The sequence below is a fragment of the Berghia stephanieae genome, chromosome 2 (assembly GCF_034508935.2).
Source record: "Berghia stephanieae isolate SIO BIC M18660-M18661 chromosome 2, UCSD_Bste_1.3, whole genome shotgun sequence".
Taxonomy (NCBI): domain Eukaryota; kingdom Metazoa; phylum Mollusca; class Gastropoda; order Nudibranchia; family Aeolidiidae; genus Berghia; species Berghia stephanieae.
In genome coordinates this window covers 50,270,131-50,277,630 of record NC_088361.1, presented here as the reverse complement: position 1 = coordinate 50,277,630, position 7,500 = coordinate 50,270,131, and the positions used below count along the sequence as shown (strand labels likewise).

Sequence of the window (7,500 nt, the reverse complement as noted above, 5' to 3'; positions counted from 1 at the left end):
AAAGCTCAATTTTTAAAACTTTTTAAAGAGTACAACAGAGATAAATTTTTCTTTAAATTTTCCTATCGATTAAAATAAATTTCAACTTTTCAGAAGTCTCGAACCTGATAACTTAGGTTTGAAATCTCAGATTTGACAATTAATTAGCAAGGTGAAGGTCATTTAAATCTTAAATCGATCTCTTTTTGTAGGATACATTTCCTGACCAAATATTTATAAATGTATTTCGTCAAATGACGACTGTGTAATAGCAGCAGCTATAAAAGCATTCACACTCCATGGCCCTCGCTTTAACGTGTTAGTTGTTCCTTACTACGACTGGTATACTTAATATTATTATCACCAACGTGTCTCTCTTCTAATTCAAGTCATTTTTTTTTCCCTACCGTATTGTTGTTACAATATTTTATTTGTATCACATTCTTTACTGGGATATTGATAAAGGAGTTGACTTTCCTGTCTTTGTGTTTATTAGTTCCTGATATTTAGTGTTTATACGAAGCACGTAAGTAGTGGATAGCAATTTAAAAGTCCCTTTTCGTGTGTGATACTCAAGATAAAGTTATATGATATTGAAATATAATTGTCTGTTACGTATCTTTCTCTCTCTCTCTCTCTCTCTCTCTCTCTCTCTCTCTCTCTCTCTCTCTCTCTCTTTCTTTCTTTCTTTCTTTCTCTCTCTCTATTACTTTACCATATCTATCTCTCTCTCTCTCTTTCTCTCTCTCTCTCTCTCTCTCTCTCTCTCTCTCTCTCTCACGCATTATCTCACAGTACTCAGGTGTAAAATGAGAATCTTGCCGTTAATAGCGTTGTCCCTGTCAGAAAAAAATTGTAATATCGCCTAACACGCGTCATATCCCATTCTATTTGCTACGTGGTGCCGTTGGTCAGGGACCCTTAGTATTGCGCTTCCAGAACATTTAGTGGATATTGTGCTATATAAAAGCTCAAGTTTAAATATATATATATATATATATATATATATATATATATATATATATATATATATATATATATATATATATATATTGATATATTAATCTGTCTATTCTTCTGTCCATCTATTTCTATCTATCTTTCTATCTGTCTATCTACCTATCTATCTATCTATCTATCTATCTATCTATCTATCTATCTATCTGTCTGTCTGTCTATCTATCAATCTATCTTTATTGATGTAATTCTCTCTCTTTCTCACGATCTCTCTCTCTCTCTCTCTATCTCTCTCTCTCTATCTCTCTCTCTCTCTCTCTCTCTCTCTCTCTCTCTCTTCCTCTCCAACTATTTATCTTCTTCTCTCCTCCAACCCTTCTACTGTATTATCATTATGTATTTAGACATGTCTAAAGTACAATAAGTTAAGTAAGCACCCAGACTAATTAGCAATTTGCCCGTGTCTGTTCCCAGCTGTTACGTACACTCTAGAGTAATATAATGACCTAAGGAAACCGACGATGAAAATGACTTTAAAAAAATAGATTTTAATACACTCCATTTTGATAACAGCAAGAAAATAACTTAAATTGTGACTTTTTAAAAAGTTGAGCTTTTATATATCGCAATATCCACTAAACGTGCTCAAAGCGCTTTACAAGGGGTCCGTGACAATCAGCAAAGGTAACATATAATAGCCTATTAGGCGATATTTCAGTTTTTTCCCGACAGAGACAACGCTTTTAACGACCAGGAACTCATTTTACACCCGAGTACGGTGAGATAATGTGAGTAAAGAGCCTGATTTTGATTTTTGTGTCTTAGTTTGTTTGTTTTGTTTTGTTTTGTTTTTTTGGGGTGTTTTTTGTTTGTGTGTGTGTGTGTGTATGTCTTTTTTTTTTTTTTTTTTTTTTTTTTTTTTATTTGACATGGGTATTCATATCGATGTATATCTGTAAGACGAGTCTTCTGGATGAAAAAATAAATCAAAACGTGTTGTATTCAGAGTATGGCGTAATAGTGCCTATAGAAGGAACGCAATTAACGTCACTCATCTCTTTCGCATTGATTTTAGACGGCCAATTCGGTGATATTTTGTTTTGTCTCACTAGATTATAATCAACTAATGGTCAATACATAAGTGGTAAAGGATACACACAAGTTTGTTTGTTTGTATGGTAATTTGGCCTGCGGATGTTGTGGGTATTTGACTTAAACGCATAGCATCAATACTCCTAATATCCTGTCACGATATATTATGATTGTATGTCTTGTATTGAGCAGGAAGGCAATAAACAGATACATAAATAACCTTGTTGTCTCTTGACGGAAAAGGACAAGACAACATAACTCACAATCCACAAACTGTCTAGACAAGCAGATGTAGTAGGTGATGACGTCATATAGATAGACCTGCATTTTTGAAATGTTAAAAATTCGTAGTTTTCAGAAGGAAGAATAAATAGAAGTTACTAGAATTAACTTTACAAATTAATATTTTACCCTTAGCAGTATTAAATATGCCTTCAAAACCAATAGAATAGATGTAATGTGGCCCCAAATTTTTCTTCGTTAATTCTCTCCTTACGGACCATTTTCAGGAAAATTTGATTTTTGAACACTCAAACTGAATAGATATAAGTTCCTACTTTTACATCATTTTTGTGTAGCATAACACGCTTTACGAAAATAATTTTTTTTTCCAAAAATATTGTGATGTGCAAAACTTTTCTGAAATGTTCATTGTATCGTAACAATTGTGACGATTTTCTTGTAGTTGGTAAGAAGAGGGTTTACACAATGTATTGAATCAAAAATGTCGATATATTTTTTCCTGTTGAAGCCAAAATTCGTATTTTTACGGATTTTTCGTAGTTGTTAGCAGGTCTCCGTCTTATCGTGACCTACATTCATTCTATTGATAGTGGCTGATATTGAAATCAGATCGCACTGTGCTTACGCACATTGTCCAAAGTCTATCGTATTCAACTGATCAAATCAAAAGATAATTAGCACGATTATATTATTGCTCGCATTTTTTTTTCACGTCGCTATTTAACTCGTTTTTGGCGAAACAAAATAAGCAATCATTTAGAGTCATTAGGCCCAAGAAGCGGGCTATGTGGTCTTGTGGTATGAGACTCGCTTTCGGATCGGAAGGTCCTGGGTTCGAGCCTCGCTCGGTGGATAGTTTAGTCCTTGGAAAAGACTCTTTACTCACAATCTCTCACCCTAGGCTACTCGGGTATAAATTGCGTACCTGGCCGTCAACAGCGTTGTCTCTGTCGGAAAAAAATGTAATATCGCCTAACAGGCGCCATGTCCCGTTCTACGTGTTACGTGCTACTCTTGGTCAAGGACACTTTGTAAAGCGATTGAGCATATTTAGTGGATATTGCGCTAGAGCCTATATAAACGCTCTAGTTTGTTGTTTTGATTTCTTTTTTTTTTTATTTTATTTTTTTTTTTTTTTTTTTTTGTATTTTTAATTATTATTGTTTCTTTTCTATAGCGTGAAACGGACAATATAATTTACTAGCTAACCTTTGGATAGGACATTAATCTATCGCTAAATTGAGATGAAAAAATAGAGATTATATATAGCGCAATATTCACAAAACGTTCTCATGGCGCTGTACAAGGGCCAACAGCAACCCTTAGCATGTTGGACGAGACATGACGCCTGTTAAGCGAAATTACAATTGTTTTAGTTTTTCTGACAGAGACAATGCTGTGAATTGCCCGGTACTCATTTTATACCTGAGTACGATGAGAGAATGGGAGTAAATAGCCTTTTCGAGGGACTCAACCAGGCGCCGTTCAAAGCGGGACTCGAACCCTGGACCTTTCGATCCGGAGACGAGTGACATACCACAAGACCAGAGAGCCGCACAAAAATAAAATAAAAGCACCTTACAGGCCAGGTTTATTACTTGCTTGGAAGCATTTGTATAGTCTTAAAGAATATGTAGTGGATATTTTCCTATAAATCTTAAGTTGTTTATTGAAATTATTTATTTATTTATTTTTCTGTTTCTGTTTTTTAAATACAAATAGCAAGTTATGTTGCTCTGATAGAGTAATGTAGAATCCCACCTGAATAGGGTTAAATGAATCTTAAGTTAATATTGAAAATTAATTTTAAATGTCTTTCTTTCACAGGGATAACAGCTGACTATGGTGTATGAATTTCAAATGCTCGTATGACAGATTATTGATATGTAAGTATATTTTGTATTAGAAGTAGAAGTAATCATTCAGATCCCTTGGGCCCATGGAGCCGGAGCTTATCCCGGTTTCTAAAGCGTGAATCGGACAATAGCAATGGATTGTTATCCTATGAAAATAAATAATAATGTGAAATTGAATGTAAGCTTTAATTTAATTACAAAAACATCAAATATTTGATATGTTTTTGTAATTAAATTGAAGCTTACATTCAATTTCACATTATTATTTATTTCTTCGAGCTTCGAGCAGCAACTTTTACATTATCTTTTGAAAAGGACATTAGTCTGTCGTAAAGTACTTTCCGCCAAATCTAACAGACTCAGCTACCCATTCACTGCTGAGTGGACAGGATGGTCAGAAAACATCTCGACTGAACTCGAGATCGATCTTGGTCAATTTGCGTGTGAAGCGAGTGCTCTACCAACTGAGCTATCGGCACTCCCATATTTTGTATTATATTGGACACTATGTTTTGGAATGTCTTTGGAATATAGTATCATAATCACTCTATCTCAGTCTCTCTCTCTCTCTCTGTCTCTCTCTCTCTCTCTCTCTCTCTCTCTCTTTCTTTCTTTCTTTCTTTCTCTTTCTCTTTCTCTCTCTCTCTCTCTCTCTCTCTCTCTCTCTCTCTCTCTCTCTTTCTTTCTTTCTTTCTCTTTCTCTCTTTCTCTCTCTCCCTCTCTCTCTCTCTCTCTCTCTCTCTCTCTCTCTCTCGTTCTTTCTTTCTTTCTTTCTTTCTTTCTGTCTTTCTCTTTCTTTCTTTTTGTTCTACTAATATACAACAGAACAGTTGATAATTTATTTTATCCTGAACCCTGTTCATCCTGCAGTGATTGTGAGTTTCTGGGTAATTTAAATTAGACTAAAAGTAAATTGAGATAGAATAAAGTCCCATCAAATGGGTAACAAGCAATACTATAATTCGTTTAAGGCTGCCAAACTTGAATTGAACACACTCGTGGGCACTTCAGGATGAATTTCATGGGAACTGAACGAGGCTTGCTATTAATGAACAACAAAACTAGCGTTTGACGTCAATTCTTCCGTAACTTAAAAAAAATACATTTCTATAAAACAAATTTGGACAGAAAACTGGCCTTCAAATAAATTGTGCGGCTATGTGGTCAAGTGGTTAACAGCGTTATCTCTGTCCGGAGAAAATTGTAGTATCGATGACAGGCGTCACGTCTCGTTCTATATGTTACGTGCTGCTGTTGGTCATGGACCCCTTGTAAAGCGCTTTGAGCACATTTAGTGGATATTGGGCTATATAAAAAAATATCAAATGATTAAAATGTCCATCGTTTTGAAAATGATCCTCAAAACTGGGACTTGCGTGAATAGGATTGAGTAAAGAGCTTTTCTCGGGGATTCATCTCAACGCCGATCAGAGCAAGACTCGAACCCTGGATCTACTGGTCCACAAGTGAATGTCATACCGCAAGCTTCAGGAGTAAGATATGATTTATGTGCTCAAAACGGTATAATAGGAATAAATACAAGATTTTGGCTAGGTTTATTTATATCATTGAATAACAATGTAAAATTGAATTTAAGCTTCGATTCAATAAGCGAAAACAGATAATGTTTCTCTTTAATCAACAAAGCAGGATGAATGAAACACTACAGACGGATTTGTCTTTAGTGTTTCATTCATCCTATTTTATTCGTCTGTAGTGTTTCATTCATACTTTTTTTTTTATTGTTGATAAAGAGGAAGCCCGAAACATCCACATTATCTGTTTTCGTATATTAAATTGAAGCTCCCATTCAATTTCACATTGCTATTTATTTCTTTGAGGTTCGAGCAGCAATCTTTACATTTATTTGATAAAGTACAATAGATACTGTTTGTTTTGGGGTAGAAAACCGAAATTTTGTAGTTTGATCATTATATCTTTAAATTTTAATTTTAAATATCCAATTTACCCATACTTAATACCGATTTTGAGGGATGGGTAACAAATGTTGTGTTTCTGATTATTTTAATCCTTAACTTCCAATTCCTATAAGAAAAAGGAAGAAAACTTACAACATCATATAAATTTCAAGTAAGGCCATAATTTATGGGGGTTTGGCATAAAAAAGACAAGTTGGCAATCCCTGTCCGTTTCCATTCCATTCAAGAACTTATTCGTTCTGTCGTGAGACAGGGCAAGTGCATCGATCCGATGCCAGAGAAATGTCGTTTCACAGATCAACACGCTCCACACTCATAGCCTTTCACTTACCCGGGGTTTTAACCCCCCCTTTATTACACTTCGCCATTGAAGAATTCCATTTTAGGCCATTTTCTATTTTTAAACCCTTGACTCGACTCGACGGAAATATATTTATGAGAAAATAACAAATTCTGCCACACTCTGAAAAAACAATTTTTACACATTTTGGCCATAAAACTTGTCCTTCAAATATTGATTGTTTAAACTTACTCTCATCTTGTCAAAAACATCAAATCTTTAACTTGAGCTTTGATATAGCGTAATATCCACTAAATGTGCTCAAAGCGCTTTGCAAAGAGTCCCTGACTAACAGTAACACGTACCAAGTAAAACGACACATGACGCCTGTTAGGCGATATTACATTTTTTTCTAACAGAGACTAATATGTTAACGGTCACGTACTCAGTTTGCACCTGAGTACGGTGAGATAATGTGAGTAAATAGCCTTTTCCAAGGACTCAACTATTCGGCGAGTGAGACTCGAACCTGGACCTTCCGACCCAAAAGCGAGTGTTAAAAAAGCAACTCTTAAATCCTCACGAATACCCGAGCTTGAATGTATTTGCTTAACAGCGTTATTTTAATCGTTTTTTATTTGAAGGACGAGTTTTCTGGGCAAATTTTTTTAATATGTGTTTTTTCAGAGTAACTATGGCAGAGTTGAAGAGGCTCGTATTGGATAAATATTTACTTTAATCTATATATGATGAAAGAATAATTCCCATGCGCAACGAAATGTTGACATTATCTTCTTCTTTAACAGCTAAACTGATTTTGTCAAATCTTTATTTTACGGTTATGTCATCTAGTGGTACGCCATTCGCCTTGAGACTTGTAGGTCCCTGGTTCGAGCCCGCTGTTGGCGGCGCAAGGTTGAGTCCTTTAAAAAAAAGGCGTCTTTACTTACATTTTCTCATCAGGCACTCACTGACTGCATTGAAGAGTAAAATTAGGGCATCGTCTAGTGATGTTGACTCTGTTGAGATTGTAATCGCGCTTCAGTAGTTAGTGCCATGGAAAGAGGAAGCAGATGATTATGTTGTTATTGTTTATGATTATGATGATGATGATGATGATGATGATGATGATGATGATGATGATGATGATGAT

At 35.1% G+C, this 7,500-nt stretch overlaps 1 protein-coding gene across 8 annotated transcripts in view; it reads left to right on the top strand.

Annotated features, from left to right (window-relative positions):
* The window catches only part of LOC144965099 (uncharacterized), a 134,818-nt gene that overhangs the window by 96,653 nt on the left and 30,665 nt on the right, over positions 1-7,500 (top strand). For 4 of the 8 annotated variants that reach the window (XR_013643971.1, XM_078900029.1, XM_078900026.1 and 1 more), the window contains exons 1-2: positions 311-505; positions 4,099-4,157. The exons of 2 other annotated variants lie outside the window; for them this stretch is intronic. The gene's annotated coding sequence lies outside the window, so the exon portion shown is untranslated. Of the gene's footprint in view, positions 1-310; positions 506-4,098; positions 4,158-7,500 lie in introns of those variants that run through there. 2 more of the 8 variants (XM_078900031.1, XM_078900028.1) reach the window with 1 other exon arrangement.